This window comes from Canis lupus, chromosome 13 (genome assembly GCF_011100685.1).
Source record: "Canis lupus familiaris isolate Mischka breed German Shepherd chromosome 13, alternate assembly UU_Cfam_GSD_1.0, whole genome shotgun sequence".
Taxonomy (NCBI): Eukaryota; Metazoa; Chordata; class Mammalia; order Carnivora; family Canidae; genus Canis; species Canis lupus.
This window is the reverse complement of record NC_049234.1, coordinates 52,931,269-52,952,640: the sequence shown is the minus strand read 5'-3', so window position 1 is coordinate 52,952,640 and position 21,372 is coordinate 52,931,269. Positions and strand designations below refer to the sequence as shown.

The following is a 21,372-nucleotide window of genomic DNA, read 5'->3' as shown; positions in this document are numbered from 1 at the left end:
GATGACTATCCCAATTATGCCTTTTTTTTTCATTCTCTTTTTAGTAGCTGGACAAATAAGTTGTCTCAACTGGTTCATCATGTGACATTTTTAGTGATTAGAAATCCTTCTTTCTAATTTAACTTATCTTTGATAATAGACTATTGTCCATACTTGATTATTTGTGGTTAAAATTTGGGGATGTGCAAAGTGTCTTGACAAGAAAGAAGAACATATGAGTAACTGCAATTGAGAGAGCTAAGGTTGGTTTATAAACACATAGCTGGTTGTGAATTTTAAGTGGCATTTTATGAGAGAGAAAACAAGGTTAGCAAATTCTTCCAAAAATGTAATTTCCAGATAGCCACTGAGTATTTAGTTATAAAACATATGAATATATCAGAACACACACACATTTTAGATTAATTAAAGAGTGGTAAAGCCTACACAAAAAATAAGGAAAATCACTTAGAGGAAAAGAACTAATCACAGACAGCACTCTAAATAGATACCAGTGATGAACTCCCAGTAATTTTGGAGAATATCTTTAAAACCAGATAACATAATGCATCCAAAGACTAAGTTTTTTTGGGTGTGATTGTAGACAAGCTATCTTCACTTTCAGGATGAGAATCTAGCTAGAAAACCCTCCTAAAACCAATATAAAGTCAAGATTCTAAAAATGCTACAGTCTGAGAAAAAAACCAAGATAGTCAGAAGAAAGTTCCCCAGTAGAAGCATAACCATCTTGTACTCAGCTTTGAACGGTGCTGACAGTGGTAAAAGGTGAAAAAGACAAAACAATAATAGCAACAACAGCAATAGCAACAAAACCCTTGTGTGATTTTTCCAAAGCCACTAGCTTATCTTCACTTGGGTTTGGGATCTAAGTACCCACTAGTTATATATCCTCCTCACCCGTTCACTGGAAAACAATAGCAACAACAATGTGAAAGGACCATTTTTAAATTATAGTGCACACTTTTTAGGCAAATCCTCAGTACCATGGAAAAACAACTGCTAGAGAAGTCAGTCTCAATCCAGGTTGGCTGGTACCTCTCTGTGGGAAGCCCCCAGAATTGAAATTATTCATTTAACTACAATGAACAAAAATCACATAACACAAAAATGACAAGGCACATTTAATAAGAGTAATAAAAATCAGCATATTTTCAGGGAAAAAAAAGATAAAAAGACCAGAATTACAAAAAAATTCAGATGAAGATGTTCATATTACCCAATCTTTATTATTATCCAAACTTTAAAAAAATGTTTTGAATGTTTTGTTTCTTAAATTCCACATATGAGTGAAATCATACAGTATTTGTCTTTCTCAGTGACTTATTTTGCTTAGCATAATAATCTCTAGCTCCATCTACCTTGTTGTAAATGGCAAGATTTTTTTTTTAAGATTTTATTTATTTATTCATGAGAGACACAGAGAGAGAGGAGAGAAAGAGAGAGAGGCAGACACACAGGCAGAGGGAGAAGCAGGCTCCACACAGGGAGCCTGATGTGGGACTTGATCCCGGGACTCCAGGATCACAACCTGAGCCAAAGGCAGATGCTTTAACTGCTGAGTGACCCAGGCATCCCACAAATCGCAAGATTTCTATCTCACCTCTTCTGTATCCTTTTGTTGAGGTGGGAGAAAGAATGGGTTAAATAGGTGACGGGAATTAAGAAGTGCACTCGTAGTGATGAGCACTAAGTGATGTATGGAAGTGTTGAATCATTATCAGGACGCCTGAAATGAATATTTTGTTTTATGTTAACTAACTGGAATTTAAATAAAAATTTTAAAAATCTTCTCTATGTTTAAAGGAATAAAAGTTGGATTTTAATCAATGAAAAAGAAGCAATAATATACTAAAATACTCTAAAATATTTGAAAAAGAACATGTAGAACTTCTAAACATGAGACAATAGGAAGCACAGGATTGAGTTCCTTTTAAGAGGGGGAACAGAGAAAATGCGCTTCATATTTACTTCATATTCCTACTAATAACAAATTTAAAAATACAGAATGGGACACAATGGACACAATAAAGAGCAACTGGTGAAAAACTAGTGGAACAGGAACAGAATATGAGGTACCAATGTTCTTAAAACTTGACAGTCAAGGGATCAGAGGAAGTGGATGCAGGGAAAAGTCCTCAGAAGTCTGCACAGGAATTTCACCAAGGTAGTGGCTCACTGTTAACCTATGTGTAGGGCAAAACTCTGCAAGGCCTGGAAAAGAGCAGGTGCCATGAAACTAGTAGCTGAAAAAAGACTTTGGAGATGATTTCACTGTGCCAGAGAGATGCTGGTGTTCTTGTCTGGCAATAGTTTTAAAACTGGTGCATAACTTGATAATTTAGTTGAGATACCAGAAATATTTTATTTTAGGATATAGGGCCATGCCCTGGGAATAAAGGAAACATTCTAAAATGAAAGGCAAAACTGAACATTTCTGCATTAATGAAGTCCAGTTAAGCCTTGATGGGATCCTGGTGATATGCCAGAAATGTAACTGACCGCCTGAACAAAAGACAACATTTTTTTTGGAAGAAGATAACATAATCCAGAACCACTGCAATAAATCATTTGAAGTATCTAGCATAATATAAAAAAGAACAAATTATATGTGTGAAGCAATAGAAAAGTATAATGCATAAAAAGGAAACAAAAAATAGAAACATCAACAAATGACCCAAATTTTGCAATTACCAGTTAAGTACATTAAAATAATATATTAAAGGATTTCATGTAAGGATGGGCAGAAATGGTAAAGAGAGAAATGCAGGGAAGAAATGGATTCTCTAAAAGAAAAGCAAATATAGAAATGGAAATTTCTATATCTGAAATTAAGAATTCATTGGAAGCATTTAACAGCACACTGGAAAAGAGAAACAAAAAACAGGGAAGTAAAACAAAGAAACAAAAAACATTAAGAGGATAAGGTCCAAAAAAATTTCTAAATCAAGATCCAAAGAAATAATAGAATATGAGAAAAGTAAGAGCAAAAGAAATAATAGATGTTTTTACAAAATTGTTAACACAAGTGTTCACAACTAAAAATTTTATAGTCATATTGTAAAACTTCTGGAAAACTTGAAAAATAATCAGAAATAAGAAACAAAGAAAAATTATTCAGATGAAAGTTGATTCCCCAAGGTTATCAATGGTATTCAGATAATAATCAGAATACTGTAGAAAATAGAAAGTCTCAGGCAACTACAATTGTGTATCAAGTAAAGCCACATTTAAAAAAATGGATGTAAGCAAAATTAATAATTTACAAACAATAGAACCTTGGTATGGAAAATACCTCAAGAATTTACTCTGACAAGCAACTGACTCCAGAAACATTTAAGAGAAAAAGAAGAGAAAAGAAATAATATACTAGTAAATGTGTAGGTATTTCTAAACAAGCATTTAGTGTACAAAAAGATCACTTGAATAATGTCTAATTTTTGTGGTTTAAAAATATATCAAATTCTGGAAATGCTAGTAGGTAAGTGGAGTGAGGGAAGTGTGACTGACATATGATCCTTTACATATTGAGCAGAAAGCAAACTTACAAGTTAAGGGAACTGTAAAACTAACAGTTCAGGTTAACATTTCAATGGTAACTATTTAAATAGAAATAAAATGTTTATTTTCCGTATGGTAAAAAAAAGGAATTAAGGGTCAGAATGTGAAAAAGTAAATCAGTTTGAAACTGTGCAGTAACTGCAAAAACACCCAGAGATACAGCATGTCAGATAGAAATCACAAAATACGATGAATATAAGTAATGACCATAGTAGTCACCATAAATATAAATGGATTTAACTCTCAATTTTAAAGACAGAAATTAAAAGACTGGGGAGCACAGACCCACCCTGTCCAAGTATATGTTATTAGCAAGAGATATAATAAAGCCTAAAAGTAGAAAAAGGCTTAAAATAAAAACATAGAAAAATGTACCAGAAAAAGTTAATTATTAATTGTGCTTTAATATCTGTTTTATTTAATATTTATATTACCGTCCAGATTCCAAGACAAAAAACAATAGAAATTAGTATGTGTTCATATCATGGGAAAAGTTTTAATTCACTGGAAGGATATAGCTATTAGACTTTTTATGAACCTAATAAGGAAGTTTCAAATTAAAGTAAGTATCAGAAAATTGCAATAAGAAAGCGGAAAATCTATCATCATATTGGAACACTTTGATATATATCCCAGTAATTTAATGAGCAGCAATATATTTATTAAAGATACAGAAGATGTAAAAAATTAACATATGTGATCCAATTGATATACAGACTCTTCAGTCAACTATTAGGGAATGCATATTTTCCTTAAGCATGTGCAAATCAGTTATGAAATTGAGCATAAATCATGCATTAAAATATGAGCCAACAAATCCCAAAGAACAGATTTTTATACAGATTCAAGTATTTTTACCAAAATGCAATTGTTAGAAATCAAAAACCACAAAAAGAATAAAAAATAAACTTTCATAAATCTACATATCATATACTTTTCTAAATAAAATCTGAGTCCAGATGGAATCAAAATGGAAATTAAGCTACTATAATGAAAAAACTGCTTATCAAACTTGTGAGATGCTCATAAAGTAGTGGTTAGAGGGAAATTTGCCACCTAAGTAAGGTGCATATATTCAATAAGAAGAAATACTAAACAAATATACTAAGAATATGCCCTAAGCATTTTGAAAACGGGCAAAATGCCCTAAGCATTTTGTATACCATACAGAGATAATAGGAAAATAAAGTAGTTTAAATTAATGACATAGAAAATCAAAATATAATAAGATTTTAAAACTCACAAAGTGTGGTTCTTAGAAAAGACTAATAAAATTGATAAAACTTGTAGTTTAATCAAGAAAAGATATAGTGCAAATAAAAATATTAGAATACAAAAAGATAGAACTTTAATAACTGTAGCCATTAAAATACTAAAAATAAACTTAGACAAATTGTATACTTTCCTAGAAAAAAGTAAATTATCAAGTCTGACTCAAGAAAAATAATTCCAAATAGCTCCTATAATCACAATCAGTAATTTAGAATTTTCTCACAAAGGAAATACAGATAGTTTTGAATGTGTATTACACTCTGTCCGACAATCAAGACAGTTCTAATCTTTTACAAACTCATCAAGAGGGAGTAGAGAAAGAGGAAATTCAAATTCTTTAATTCTAGCATAAATTTAATTCGCAAACCAGATGGAAAAGAAGTCCCAAATCTTAGTGATTGGAACAATAAAGATTTATTCTCTATTTTGTGGGTCAACAATCTCAGAGTTTGCTTACCTGCTAGGTTTTGGCTGGGAGTGTCCCTCAAGGCTGAAGTCACCTGAGACTTACCTGGAAGACTATCCATTTACAAATTCAGTCAAGTGGTTGTTGCAGGCAGAGACGACATTCTTTCTTGCTGCATGGCTCCCTTCATAGGGCTGTTCACAACGTAGCAGCTTCCCTTCTCCCAAAAAGAGGTACCCGAGAGGGAAGTGTCCAGAACAGTAACCAAGAGGAAAGTCACAATACTTTTAGACACTACCGTTGAAGTGGTATCCCATTCCTTTTGCAGTCTTTTATTCATTGAAAGTGAGTAACTATGCCTACTCTACAAAGCAAAGGGTTACACAGGCATGTGAATACTGGCAGGCCAGGATTCATAGGAAATTATTTTAAAGGCTGCCCACCATACCACATAAAGAATGTGAGGTCCCATAAGTTCATAAACAGAGATGCAAAAATCCTTAATGAAATAATTGTAACTAGATTGCATCAGTGTGTTAAACTAATACATCCTAATGAAACTGGGATTGTCCACTAATATAAAAGTAGTTTAAGTAACATTAGAATAAAAATATGGACTACTTTGTAATGTATTGTATTAACAGTATAAAAGTGGAAACAATGATTAATTGAATAGATGTGGGGAAAAAAAACCAATGATAAAATATAACATCCACTAATAAGAAAAAGCAAATTAGATGAAGAGGGAACTTTCAAATCTCATAAACAATGTCAGTTCAGAGATTTACAGCAAACATTATATTCAGTGGGGAAGTAAAAGAATCACCTATAAAATAAACCTATAAAATTAAGAAAGAGACAAAGATAGCCATTTTCATGGTATTTATTCAGTAATTTCCTGGAAGACTTAGAGAACTCAGAAAGGAAAATAGCTAAAGAATATAAAGACAGCAATATAAGAAAAATTAATATGGCAATATTATATGATTGTCCATATATACCTAAACTACTGACAGATTTTAGGTAAAAGTTCATTTTGTTGAATGTTAGGTAAATATAAATCTTGTATTTTTACACCAGAAATAACTAGCTAATATAATTAAAAATAAGATACTTACAACAAATAGAATACCACAAATATATAGGAATTATTTTTTAAAAAATATATATATGAGCCCTTAGCAAAAGTGTAGCTCTGATAAAAATTATAGAAAATTATCTGCATATAGGGACTGGTATTGCATACAAAAATAGAGCAACAAGAAAATAAGATTTTCTAGTAGAAGTTACAACAGATAATATATGAACATTTTCCTTTCTGTCTTCATTTATCTATTATTTCATAATATTAATATTTAGCAGTATTGCTTAGTAAAATATATTTTTTTCATGTGGATAAAGTTTTTAAAAACCTATTCAGTCGAAGAGAAAAATCTGAGACATTTCAGTGAAAAACAATAACTGTTTTGACCGAATGTTTACTTAAAATATAATAATAATAAAACATTTAAAAAACTATGTTAGTTACAAATTTCTGAAGGGTCAAATCTTGTGCTACAAAACATCATTTGAGGACATTATTGCAACCCAGTGGCATTTAGGCTAAATTAAAATAATGCAGGTCACTTCCGTCTTGGTATTCAATTGCCATGCAAGTTTGTTCTTTTGTATGACAACTAAAAAAAATAGAAAAAAAATTTGGATTTAATATTTTCCTACTCCGTACAACTAAAAAAGTCAATCACTTGTTCTGAAATAGGTTCCATATTTTGTGTTCTCTACTTTTCTTGTTGCCCTTGCTACATAGCCTATACTATGTTGTCACAGAGAAAAGCAAAAAGAGGCAGTGATATTCTGTGAACTGAAATGGAAGAGATTTACACTGTTATTTGTTTGGAAGTGTGTGAACAAAATGATTTAGCTCTAAGGATTTGTGCAGAGATGTGTAACAGATTGACCTCACTTTGAAGGTGACAATTCAAGTTACTACAAAAAAAAAAAAAAAAAAAAAAAAGAAGAAAGTGTAGTTTTAGAGTCATGATTACATTATATAGGAAATTAATTAATGGGATTAAATAAGGGATTAAATCTCTGAATCGATACTCTCTAAATTTTGATTCTTCCTTTTCTTTTTTTCTCTGTATGGATTTTTAAAACAACTTTATAAGTGAAAGATGGCAGTAATGTTCAAGCACAGATCTTAATGTATGTTAATGAAGCAGAAATGAGGATCTTCTCATGGACTCAGACATCTCTATAGAGGATTTTCTTGCAGGGGATTAATTCCAGTTATGTTCTCTTCACTTTGATAATAAATTAAGATTATATTATACTTCTCTTTGATTTTCCTTGCCATATTAAGATAATTATTATGATGCTAATTAGCAAATTGTGTGTTTGTTCACCAATTTATTTTGATTTTTTTTAAGTACAGGAAGAAATTAAGAGACATATGACATAATCACCATAATAGCGTAGCAAGCAGAAGAAAATGGATGAATGAATATGTATCTAGTTAAAATTATTTGGAAGGCAATTCTTTATTTTTTGAAGTAGAGGGTAATGATTTACCTATTCTTGGTGGAAAGTTCTATTAAAATGGGCAATACAGTAAACTCATCTGAAATTTGAAACTGAATTGACAATTACTATGACAAAGGTGAATTATTTTTTATTCTATGAAGGGTTTTTCTTGCATTGTTGACTCATTGACAATGAGGTTTGTTTGTGCTGACATTCCAGAAATTTCTAGCCTCGTTGCATGCAGAATGTGTCTGCACAAATTATTTATTCAAGTAGATTAGCCAAGTATGATATTAGTGGGTTTTTTTTAAAGATTATATTTATTTATTTGAGAGAGAGAGAGAGCAGAGAGAGGCCGAGGGAGAAAGAGAAGGGGGCTCCCAGCCGAGCCTGGAGCCCAATGTGGGGCTTGATCCCAGGACTGCAGGATCCATACCCGAGCTGAAGGCAGATGCTTTTACTGACTGAGCAACCCAGGTGCCCCACTATGTTAGTGTTTATGTACAAGAATAAAGCCATTAAAACTTCTTTAAAAGAAGATTTTGCTTATTTCACTAAGATTAAATTTGAAGAACAATGAAATTATATTCTTAACCTCTTTTCATGCCTACAAAGATACCTGGCATGTGCTACACATGCAGTTACTAAAAATAAATAAATACATAAATGAACAAATGTCATCCAAGATCCATAAGTGGTTCTTCCTGTTTTTATTTATTTGCTGTGACATTAGCAGACCCATGTTTCATGTTGGTGGTGTGACAATCTTAGATTGGCGTTGGGGTAGAATGTGCTGAAAGGGAAGCAGAATCTCCAGGTGACCAGTCACACATTATAATGGGATAGCATAAAATGACACACAGAAATAAAACAAGGGTATTGGCAACCTGTCTGGCACATCATGTGCCATTTTTTTTCCCTTTAGGAAGTCTCTTTTTAGTGACTGTGCAGTCCAGTTGGTACTGGAGTTTGATTTGTGGCTGATGAAGGCAGCTCACGTCCGAGTGCCAACACAATCACCTGGAAGGGAAGGATATCTGTTATCATTTAGATCCATAACAAAATCTGATGTTTACACAAAGACCCTTGGCACAGGAGCACCAAGCCTTGAAGCCAAGCAACCTCTGCCATTAAATGGCTTAAAAGAGGAAGAAAAAATGGGATGATTTTATTCTTTGGTTTGGGTTGATCAAGCTGTGAATAGATAGTAATTGATACTTCTAAAGCATAAATGGCCTCATAGCTAGGGTTGAATTTAGGTTTTTGTTGTTGATATCAATTCTCCTGAGGAATTAGTCTTTAAAAATCATTTTCTTTTTTTCTTTTTTTTCTTTTTTCCTTTCATATAGTAAGAGATTCTGGGCCTGGTCTCACAAACCCTCTTGTTTGGGTCTCCTCCATGAAAGACCCACACATGACTTATAACTCACATAAAGTCTGAATGGTTTTTTTTTTGGGAAAAAGATTACTGAGTGTTAAGAGTTGTCCTGAATCTTTTTTCTGGGAAACCTTAAGATTTTAGAGCTAAACCACTGCAAATGGAATTCCCATGGTTTTGTCAACATAGTTTTATTAACCTCTAGACTGGCTTGAAGAATGACCCTGCAAAATTCATGACTACCTGGAACCTGTTAAGGGGGTCTTATATGGAAATATAAATATTTGTTCTTAACAAATAATCAAGTTAAGATTAGTTTAGGCCCTAAATATGATTCATGTCCTTAGAAGAAGAAGGAAATCTGGACAGAGACGCTGACTGACACATGGAGGGAAAAGGCCATGTGAACATGGAGACACAGCTTGGAAAACCAAAAATTGCTGACAATCAACAGATGCTGCGAGAAGCAAAGGAGGAATTCTCCTCTGGAGTCCAGAGGGAGCATGGTCTTGCTGATATTTGATTTTACACTTCTAGCCTCCAGAACTGTAACACAGAGAATTTTGTTGTCTTAAGTCTTTATGTTTGTTGTAGGAAATAAATATAGGTTTGGGTACTGGGAAATTAGGTGCTACTGTAACAATTACCTGAAAATGTGCAAGTGGCTATACTCAGCTCAGAGATATTTTTCCTTTGCACAAAGAAAAAATGTTCTCTCGAAGGTTATGGGTAGAGACTGGAAATGTTTGGAAGCACATTATTATAAAACCTAAACCATCTCGAAGGGACTGTTGGCAGAAACATGGGAATTAATGGTAATTCTGGTGATGACTCAAAGAAATGAACATGCTGCACAAAAGCTCCTACCATATCGTCATAACCAGAATGTTGCTAGAAACATGAACATTATTGGTGTTTCAGGGGAGATCTTTGATGGAAATGAGGAACATGCTATTAGAAACTGAAGTATAGGCTTTCTTTTGCCATAAAGCCGCAGAAAAATTATTATTTTTTGATGTTCAATACAAGGTAAAACTTATGAGTGATTAACTTGGATATTTAGTTGAGAATATTTCTAAGCCGGGTATGGGAGGTACAACCTGATTTCTCCTTGATGCTTAGGTACATTGTGAGAGGAAAGAGATAAATTGAGCAATGAAGTGTTAAGTATAAAGGAACCAGTACTTGATTATTTGGAAAATTCTAAGCCTATGCAGATAGCATGCGTTGGAATCAAGGCCAAGGATGTAGTTGAACAACCAATTACTAAGGTAATGGGCATGTGATTAGGCATGTGACTTCTAGATCCAACAACCTTCTCAGCAGAAGCCAGATAGAGATGAAGTTATTTAGAATGGTTCTGTGGAGAACCCTGCTGCCTAATGGCATAGAGCCCCTCAACACTAACAGAAGACAAACAAGGTTTTTGAGAATTTTATAGCAGCAGAAATACTGCAAGCTTAGACTGAAAGGGACAGAGGTGGGATGCACGTTTGTTGTTTTAAGCCACTGATTTTGTTTGATTTATTACAGCAGCCCAAGGAAACTAATATAACTTCTAAAAGAAAAAAAAAATTCCATTGAACAGTTTTATACCTAGGGAAGGATATGATCTATAATGATCTATAATTTATGATATGATCTATAATGGAGGGGAGACGGCCAAGATTAGCTACATGGCCTCTCTGTCTTTTGAAAAGTATCTCTAGTGTCTTACACATTGAGACCAAGCAGAAAGGGTATGTATGTATCTATCTATATCCATATTGATTACAATCATTACATCCATATCTATGTACCCATGCTTATAATTATGTCTACATTTATTTCTCTCCATAAAAGAATAAATAATGTCATAGAAAAAGAAGAAAACAATCAAGAGAACAAAATATAAAGGAACTATAGAGGAAGATATAAACCAACAACCAAAGAGTTCAACAATACTCTATAAATCACAGGCGTAGTAGATTGACAATTTATATGCCTTTGGGTGCTATATGGGCAAATTAATTTGTGCAATGCTTATATATTAAACATATGAAGCTATTTTTCATTTATACAAAGAAATGTGTTTTCCCACAATTTTCTTAAAACTGTTATTTCAAAATGCTTTTTAGTTCCATCAAAATAAATTTTCCCACTTTTGACTGAGACAGTGGTATAACTAAAGGGTCTTTGTACCAACTACTTAACTCTACCAATGCGGAGTAAAAGCAGCCATAGACAACACATGAAAAAACAAACATGGTTGTATTTTATTCATAGAAAAAAAAAAGCAGCAAGCTGGATTTGACTCATGGACCCTAGTTTACAAATCTCTGATCTAGAGGACAGCAAAATTAATGCTTTTGTTCTCTATCAGAAAGATTGATAGTCATCTATGTGATATGGTATCTGCCATTAAACTCCAATTCTAGACTACACATATGTGGATTATGGTATTGTCCACTTTACTAGATAAGCTTCAGACCTTCTCAACCCTGATCTTTTTTACACACTGCTGACCAAATGTATAATTCTGAAATTTTCTTTCTTTTAAAAAATATTTATTTATTTATTCATGAGAGACACAGAGAGAGGCAGAGACACAGGCAGAGGGAGAATCAGGCTCCATGCAGGGAGCCTGACATGGGACTCGATCCCTGGTCTCCAAGATCACGACCTGGGCTGAAGATGGTGCTAAACTGCTGAACCACCTGGGGTGCCCAATTCTGAACATTTTCATTTCCTGTAAAAACATCTGCGTAGGATTTCCCACTAATAACAGAAAGAAGTTCAAACTTCTGCCTCCTGGCCTCCAGACTTCTTTAAAATTCTCTCTCCTTATGCCCTTTAATATAGTTTGTTAAACTAAAATAGGCCCTTTATGCAGTCCCCTTCTCTTTGGTTATTCTTTTCCTTCTAATTTGAATTGTCCATATTCACAGTGGCTGAAATGTCACTTTTCCTTTTTTCCTCTCTCTTTAGATATCTCTCCTGTTAGAACTCCCATAACATTGATTTCATTCATACTTTCTTATGGCATTTCATTATTATGTTCTGCTTGTATTCTTTGTATAACACATTATCTCTTTTTTTTATCATAAGATTTTTGAAGATAGGACTAGTGTTTGACTCGGTCTTTGACTCATCTTAACTTGTTTCCAAAGAGTCTCTCACTATGTGCCAAATATTTTTGCTTTGAATTAATGTACATGGGAAAACTGTGACATAGCTTTACTTAGAGGAGTGGAAGTCTATATTATTTTATTTATAGATTTACTCCGAATCATCCTGTTTTTCACAGAGCTTAAATCATTCTTCTTGAGGTCCTTTTTTCTTGCTCCAGCTATTTTACATATATGTAATACATATATATATATATATATGTACACATATGTGTATTCTTTTATGTTCTTTAAAAGATATTTGATTAAGTATGAGGATTCTTAAGGAAGAATTTATCTGTTTAGGAAAAAGTGAGGGCATATTCAAGAACCAGAATGCTAAACACAGCATTAGCTTTTATCTTGACTCCTTTATTTACTTGCTGGCTGACCATGAAAGAATTCCTCAAATTCTTAATTTCAGACATTTAGTCTGTAAAAAGGAAATAATAAAAATAGCCACGTCATAGAGTTTCTGTTAGGACTAAGGGTTTAGCACAGATGAGCCATATTGTTGGCACTTCAATTAATTTTTGAGGATTAGTATCATTAATCAATATAAGTGTTAGCCTTATATATAAAGAATGTTACATATAGTGTTGGGTTTGTATGCTCATCATTTGTCTCACTGTAATAGTTTTCACTTTTCAAACAACTCAAGCTAGATTTTCATTTCTATTGATTTCTATGCTCTGTGGCAACAGCTGTTAACATACTCCAGTAGTGCAACAGAAGCAAATAGCACATATGGTTCCTATGTGGTGTCGAGGACAGCTACTTCTAATTATGCTAATATGTACAGAAGCTATAGTTAACTGAGCAAGTTAAGCATAACACAAGTTGTAATAAGTCAGCATTACTATTTATATTGAGTAAAGTCATTTACACCAGAATGTAAGAAATATTTAAGAAATGAGAAATGATCAGAATCTATTTTCAACATAGAAACACCATAAATTTTCAGGTTTTGTGTGTATGTGTCTCTTTTCCTTTTAAAGTAAAACAGTATGATATGCTTCTCTGGCTACATCTTTTCGTAAATTGAAGAAAAAGTTACTAAATTCATATTTAACAGATTAGAGTTATCTTACTTCATAAATATAAATCATCACTAAATAAAACATCATGGGCCACAGCAATAAAAATACAGTAAATGCTTAAGATCTGGAAAATTATTCCATTTTCCTGCTATACTTAGGCATTTAATAATTCTTTTTTTTAAAGCGAATAACACACACTTTCCATTCCAGATGTGAATCCTTTCAGAATTGGATTTTGATAGTTCAGTTAGTTTCTGGGTTATGAAGCCACTGCCTCTGTGGGAACTTAGTTTTGGAAGCTATAACATATGGTAAATCCACTAGTTGCTAATATAATCCACTAAACTATATTCTCAAAACCTGGAACATACTTACTCATGTAATATTTGAATATTTTAGTACTAGCTTAATATGTAGAAGCTTAATTATAAATCATATTCTTTACCATATCAAAGTAGAAGCTCCTCTAAACACAATATAGATATTTTGTAGATTATTCTCACCAAGAAGCAAAATTTAAATATTCAAGTTTTTAAAATACCATATGATTTCACTCATAAGTGAAATTTAAGGAACAAACAGATGAACACAGAAGAAGGAAAAAAAGAGAGAGAGAGAAGCAAACCATAAGAGACTCTTAAGGATAGAGAACAAACTGAAGGTTGAGGAGAAGAAGTGGGTGGGGGATGGGCTAGATGGGTGATGGATATTAAAGAGGGCACTTGTGATGAGCACTGGATGTTATAGGTAAGTGATGAATCACTAAATTCTATACCTGAAACCAATTTTACCATATATATTAACTAACTAGAATTTAAATAAAACATTGAATTCTAAATAAATAAATAAATAGAATTTATTGCTCCTAAGCCAGCCAGGCAACAGATGCTGCTGTTATAATGCCTCAGGGTCTTCGTTGGAGAAATATCTGGTTGAACACAAGGGCAAGACAGTAAATGACACAGTGAAATTGTAGGTCAAGCACCCTGAAGCTAGGTAGTATTCCAAAATTGAAGAGGTAGTGGCCTTTGTATTCCAACATCCAAAGGAACCATGTTAAATGATTGCAGGAGTGTGTTATGGACTGGTGTCAAATATACATGTAGTAGCCTTCCTAAAGTCTGTAGTCTTATGAGTCTAGAGACCTCATGTCAAAAATAAATGCCTTCTGTTTCAGATATATTTTCTTTCAAGCCAGTAGAATGAAAAGCCACCTGATTATCTCTGTCATAAGTGGCTAGCCACTTAAATGGTTCTCAATATTTTTTAGTCAACTGGAAGGTCTGAATATCCTGCAGATTAAGTATCCAGTCTTGCAGAATCCTTACCACTTTTGTCACTTTCAGCTAGATTTTGTATTCTAGTGATCCTGATGAAACTCAATAAATGGAAGCTCAAAACAAGCGTGGAATAACTTGTGTGTGTATATAAATATATAAAGATGCAGGGAAAAAAAACACAAGATGTTACTCAGTAAAAATATTTGTGATTAATGTGAAAGAATCTATGGAAATTTAGCAAGATGTTTCAATTTGATATTAAAAATACATTGATGGGCGTCTGGCTGTCTCAGTCTGTATAGCATGTGATTCCCAATCTCAGAGTCATGAGTTCAAGCTCCACATTGGGCATAGACCTTCATAAGAAAAAAAAAAAAGAAAAGAAAGAAAGAAAGAAAGAAAGAAAGAAGAAAGAAGAAAGAAGAAAGAAAGAAAGAAAGAAAGAAAGAAAGAAAGAAAGAAAAGAAAAAGAAAAAAGGAAAAGACAATGTATAAAATAAGCCTACTTAAGGCATCATGTACTAAAGTAAAGATAATCATTCACCTTTACCTAAGAATCTCAGTGAATCGGAAACAGTTGGGGACATAAGCATTTGTGCTGCAGTATTGTTTGTTATAACTAAGATTTGAGTATTTATTCACATTGATAGAGAAAGAGGGAGCAGAGAGAGACCATGCAAGAGAGGGTGGAGAGAATTGTGCACAGAAGAAAAATATCTTTATAATCTAGACCAAAAGAATTATGACTGTCTTACAATAGTCACACTGATAGTACGTAAGAGAAGAGAAGTGCTTAGAGATCAGTTATGACAGGTTACAGAGAGCCACACCTTTCATGGGTTTCAGTTTCCTCGCTTGCTTAGCCAAATCTATTAAACAATTTGAGCGTTGCTTTGTTAAGCTATAAAACTAGAATAATTTTAACTACCTCAAAGAATTATGATGAGAATTCAATGAAATAATAAATACTGGCTGTTCTGGTATAATTTTTAAAATATTTTTTTTATTTATCTGGCAGAGAGAGGGGGAGCGATTGGGGGGGGGGGTAGAGGGAGAGAGAGAAGCTGACTCCCCGCTGAGCAGGAAGCCTGACATGGGACTGGATCCAAGGACCCCTGGATCATGACCTGAGCCGAAGGCAGATGCTTAACTGACTGCGCCACCCAGGCACCCTGTTGTGGTATAATTAACAGAGTAGGTGGCATAGAATAGATGCTGTTTAATGCTGGTGTGTCTTTTTTTTTTTTTTTTTTGGCTAGCTTATATAATAATCCTACCGTTAATGTAGCAGACCTGTGAATTGTCTTTTCAGAATGCTTCTTCCTATATGTCTGGTCACCAGCTGAATGAAACCTCAGTCTCTTTCACAGAATAGTGGCAGAAAGTCAGTGCTCTCATCATGGAATGTTACCACTTAAAGATGCATTTTTTTTATTTATAATGTCATTTTATGAGGTTAATCTTATGCTGATAATGTATACAAGTCTTCTGGACTTCTAATTTTTGTCTCCTCTTCAATTGGTTGTTTTTAAAAAAGTTACATGTGGGTCATGCTTATCATTGTGAAAATATATTTTAAAAATGTGTCCTACATCTTAGCAATGGGTGGATCTTGCATGATATTGCTCTGGACTTTCTTCCCAGTTGACCTGAATATTATTCCTTTTACATAGAGATTCAAACCTCACCATAATGAAGCTCATGGATTTCATCTGTGTATAAGATTATCACGAGACTTTGTTACTGTCCTGTTGAAATTTTGAAATACGCTATGTCTATGGTCCACTTGACCTGTCATCCTAAAGCATGAATCAATAAGGGACTTGATGTCAGTCTAGCATGTCTCATGCCAAAGCCATGACTTTCCAAATACTTCACAGGCTCTTCTTTAAATAATCCATTTGAAGATTGTATCTGGTTCCGGGTTCACTGGTCTGTATTTTTTCATCATTTTTGCCCTTTCAAAAATGGAAATACCATTACCCCATATATTTTCTTCCACAACTTTCCAGCTCGTTCACAGTTACTCAAAAATTACTACCAATGCTTTTACAATCTTACTACAACTTTTCTCAGTTGCCTGGTAGGATTGTTTCTATGGCTGAAGATTGAATTCACTGAAGAATATAATAAGTATTTTTTTTTACTATGTCCTCAATCATCTTTAGCTTCTGTTCAGATTATACATTAATCATACCTTTCCTAGGCTGAAATTCTGCTTTTGACAGAGGCAAGGGAAGTGAAATTCAGCTTTTATAACTCTCTCTGTCTGCTAAATTTACTATTTCAAGCTGCGAATATATCCTTTCTTTGTTCTTCTTACTTTAGTGTAATTAGCAACTTCTCACCACCCCCTCCCTTTTTCTACCTTATCATTTTTATAAGACTCAAGGCATTCTGGGTAGGCACACCTGACTCTGAATACATCACACTTCCCTTCACCAAGGAATCAATCTTTATGCATAAATAAAGGTGTTTGGCATCTAACTTTAACTATAACCTACGCTCACATACTTGTTGCCTGAAAGTTACTGGTGATGTTGGTTTCACTCTGTGTGGAAAAAAAAATATTATTTAGACTTCTGTAAATATGTTTTGAACGGGTCATTCTAAAAGGACTTGTGCATTTACACTTTGGCATTTAGAGTCTCCTCAGACAAACTGTTATGACAGTAAGCCTAAAAATAATTCTAAGAATTCTGAAAGTAAAAATAAATAACCCGTCTTAAATAGTGTTTCCTGGGAAACAGACACTGACATGGAGATTGGCCGACCCATGGTTTATTAGGGCTTACTTTCAGGATCAATGCCTATTATGGAGTGAGGGAAGAAAGACTGAAATTAGTGGAGGTCCTTAAGCTATGCAGGAAGCTCTGAATTTGAGAGGTCTTTATACTAAGCAAGGTGGTCCATATTTCAAACCTCTGCATTGACCTGAAACAAAAGAGGACTTCCCCTGATGAGATAACCTCAAACAAGACACTTGTATTTGGTCCAGGGCAGTTTTTGGATGATGAATGCCTAACTGTTAAGGGGTATCTGGAAAAAAAAAATAATGCCACATCTACCGCAATTCACTTCTCGCGCCACTAAGATCCATTTGCCTCATATAATAAATAGAGCCCATCTTTGAACAGATTCTCAGGAATTCTGATGAGTCTTTAATTCCTGGGGAAACTTATAGGAAAAAGGTTAATGGAACAAACTATAAGCAGTTGTCTTACTGCAGTTGGTCTTAGGATTGCGGCTGATACTTATCATCTCTCTCCTCTACTACTCATTTTAGAGTCTCCTTATCTTTGTTTAGAATCTGATGGTATAGGTGCCTTGCTTGGTAAGCCCTCATCCCTGCATTCTTATCATCATGCCTTTCTCATGTTATATCTTTTATATTTGCTAATTTATGGTAAAATCTGGGCACGGGAATACCCACAGGTGCACCTATGGATGGCAAATGTATTTTTTCTTGGTCCCAGCATAATGGGAGCCTGCTTTCCCCTGACACTTCAGGTCACAGAGAATCAATTTCAACTCAGACCCCGCATCTAACGGTCCTGAAATGTCAGAGTATTCTCTACTCCCCACCCCTGCCCCGGGAACAGTTATGTGAATAAATAACTACAGGTCCCATTGGGGAAGGAATATAGAATTACTACCTTATATGTTTGCTGCAATGTTGCGGGGTCCTTGTTCTTAGAGAATCTTATCTCTCAGTGAGTGAAATCCAAGTCTGAAAATTGAATCAGGGTCTTTGGGGATCAGCTGCTCTAAGCAACTGGTTATTCAACCTTGATTTCTTTTTATTTATAGATTAACACCTTTGTTGTTCATCTATATTGTTCCAAGGTTGCTGTGCTGGTTTTTTTTTTTTTTTTTCAAGCACAAGATCTAATTGACTTTATTAAGTGATTCATGAGTTGGACAGCATCTTATCTAGCAGGTAGAGAGGTATTCCCTGCTGTGTTCTATTAATCATGCCAATAACTGTGTCTCAGACTACCTTAGCTTCCATCTGACCCGGCTACTCATGCAATAATTGTTCCCATTTATTATGCCTCTACTTGGCTTCTATTATTAGGGGTCTCAGTTCTGTAACAGCATCTCTTACCCTTATTTCTAACCTATAGAGCACAGTCCCTATTGAGAGTCTCACCAAAGTGTTCTCTCCAGAGCATTCCTTATTTCTTTGGTAAATGGAGTATCCTCTGGATTCCCTTAAGGATAGTCGTCAACTGTGTATCTATTCCAGCACTCCAGCTTCTCTGAGCCTATGTTCTCTCCTTCCACTCTCTACTGTGGCAGTTCTGGCATTTCTACTTCACATGGTGTGGGTTATCAGACACTACTTGCTTCCAAGAGCCATCCTAGTTGTGTATTATTAGCACTGTGTCCTGGGGCCTTATTTGTGGTGTTAACTCCTAAATCCTGGGAGAGTGCCTGTATTGATAAATTCTTATTTATCCAACTACATATTCTGCTCTTCTTAATCCAGCACCCTTAGGATCCATTCCCAATTACATTCATGCTACTCTTGCTGGTACATGTTCTGCAGTCCCTTTAGGTTATAATACCTTTTCTTCCTTAGCAGACCTGACATTTTTCTGACCAAACTATATTTGCACTTAATTCCAGTTATTGGTCTAATGCCCAGGAGGAAAGATGAGGATGGAATCTGAGGGGATGGTGGCATGTTGTGTGGTGAGGGGCCTTGCTTCATCTTCATGGAAAGAGAAGATAACTAGTTTAAACAAGAGAAGTGAGTCTGTCGTGTAAGCCCTGAGGGTTCAAAAAGACTTAAGATTTCAAAAAATGTTGAGTATGGCAATATAAATGGTTCTATTCCAAGTCTCAGGGTCTTATTCCTTCCTGATAAGGACTCTGATATTAATTTATTAGCTCCACTACCCTTATAATAACATCTTGGGCAAGATCTTTAATTTTCGGGCTGTCCGGGTGGCTCAGTGGTTTAGCACTGCCTTCGGCCCAGGGCGTGATCCTGGAGACCAGGGATCGAGTCCCACGTTGGGCTCCTGCACGGTGCCTGCTTCTCCCTCTGCCCGTGTCTCTGCCTCTCTCTCTCTGTGTGTGTGTGTGTGTCTCTCGTTAATAAATAAATGAAATCTTAAAAAAAAAAAAGATCTTTAATTTCCTTTACTCTCTAGCTACAGGGGATAATATTTTCTTTACTTAGCTCTAAAGGGACCCTGTTACCATCATCCTTTTATTTTCCTTCAAAAGGATATATAAGCCTTTAAAATAACAATACAATTCCATAGTACTTGTAAATACTTTTTTCCCCAAAGCCTCACTAACACCTGAGATATTCTATTTGCCAGGACATTCCTTTACATTGGTATACCACCCCAACTTATCATGAGTAAAAGTTTCAACAATTTCACCACTACTTACTTACTACTATATACTGAGGGCTATTGGCACTCTTCCCACCTGAGCTGCTCTTCATTGCTACCTGACTGGAAGCCCAGGTTCCAAATTCCAGTTTAGAATCTACTTCCTAGGATGACTCCTGGCACCAACTGATATAGGTCAGATTTCTTGGGAATCAGAATCTACAAATAGATGGATTGCTCCAGTGTGCTCTTGGGTATACCATTTTGAGAGAGTGAGAGAGACAAGATTGAAGTGAGAAAGACTTTGTACTTTGATACAAAAAACAAAAGAGACTTCAGCCAACACCATAGGGAGTGTTGAAATTCTGGTGGTTCTTCCAAGATGTTCTACATTCAATCTTCAGATACCATATGCCCTCAGGACAGAGCAAATGCTTAGAGGAGGCAGCTCCCTTGTCTAAGAAAACTTTTACCTGTAAGCTGTCAGCTTGCAGCTCTCCCAGCAGTTGGGGAATGAGTGTCTCAATCTACAAGGGTCATTCCAATGTGCACTACAATATCCACTACTTGATCTTATGAAGTTTACAAGCATCGCAGGATAAAATTTATTTCTATAGGGGCTGGGAAATGTGACATAATGGGGCAATATACTGAAATGTTGTATTACCCATTGTATTTGCAGCCAATTATTGATAATAGTGCACTAAATGAAATATTCAGAATTCTCAAAAAAAGGACTTACAGAAATGTTAATTTGTTGATGAAAGTTTTTTCATTCACATTCACTTGGCTTTAAAGCTTAGTGAACTAATATGATTATCATGCTTTCAGTTTCATGTAACACACTGCCCCAAATGTGACTTAAATAATTTAGACATGGATTTACTGAACAGTAAAATGTGAGACTAGCATTTTGTAGGGTTATTTCAGAAACCCAAGCTCATCAGCTGGGGGCTAGGTCCTTCTGTATTTTCACTTTGTCCTCAGTGCAACTCTAAGCATTTCAACCTGTTAGAAGTGTTTCCCAAGTAAGAAGGAAGTGGGTGGGGGAAAAACCACTTGTCCTCCATCTCTCCATTTGTCAGAAATTAAATTTTTTCCTAAGCCCGTTATGCCTATTGTTCAGAAATTTTTCACTTGATAGTCCTAGAATTTCAAAAATGGATGAGAATATGCCAGTTAGCTTAGACCAATTCAATGACTGCCTGGAAGAGGGCATATTTTCTCCCGTCTCAACAAAACTGGCATCTACAAAAAAAGAAAAGAGGACAAGGAAGTTGAATAGGCAACCGATTTCTTTTGCCCCAGTTACTGCAGAGGAGTCAGGCTCACGTGTAAATAAGGACGTGGAGGATCATAGGTTCACATTTAAGAAATGGCAAAAGATTGGGTGTCATTGTATCAAACAAAATTTTATT

General features: G+C 34.7%; 2 long non-coding RNA genes across 4 annotated transcripts in view; both read right to left on the bottom strand.

Annotated features, from left to right (window-relative positions):
* Positions 1-21,372, bottom strand: part of LOC111098628 — a 190,002-nt gene that overhangs the window by 72,086 nt on the left and 96,544 nt on the right. The gene's annotated exons all lie outside the window — the stretch shown is intronic.
* LOC111098629 lies at positions 15,864-20,068 on the bottom strand. Its single transcript, XR_005369051.1, has 4 exons — positions 20,013-20,068; positions 18,260-18,333; positions 17,118-17,154; positions 15,864-16,561 (listed from the first exon to the last, which is right to left on the bottom strand). It is a non-coding gene; the product is annotated as an uncharacterized LOC111098629 (long non-coding RNA).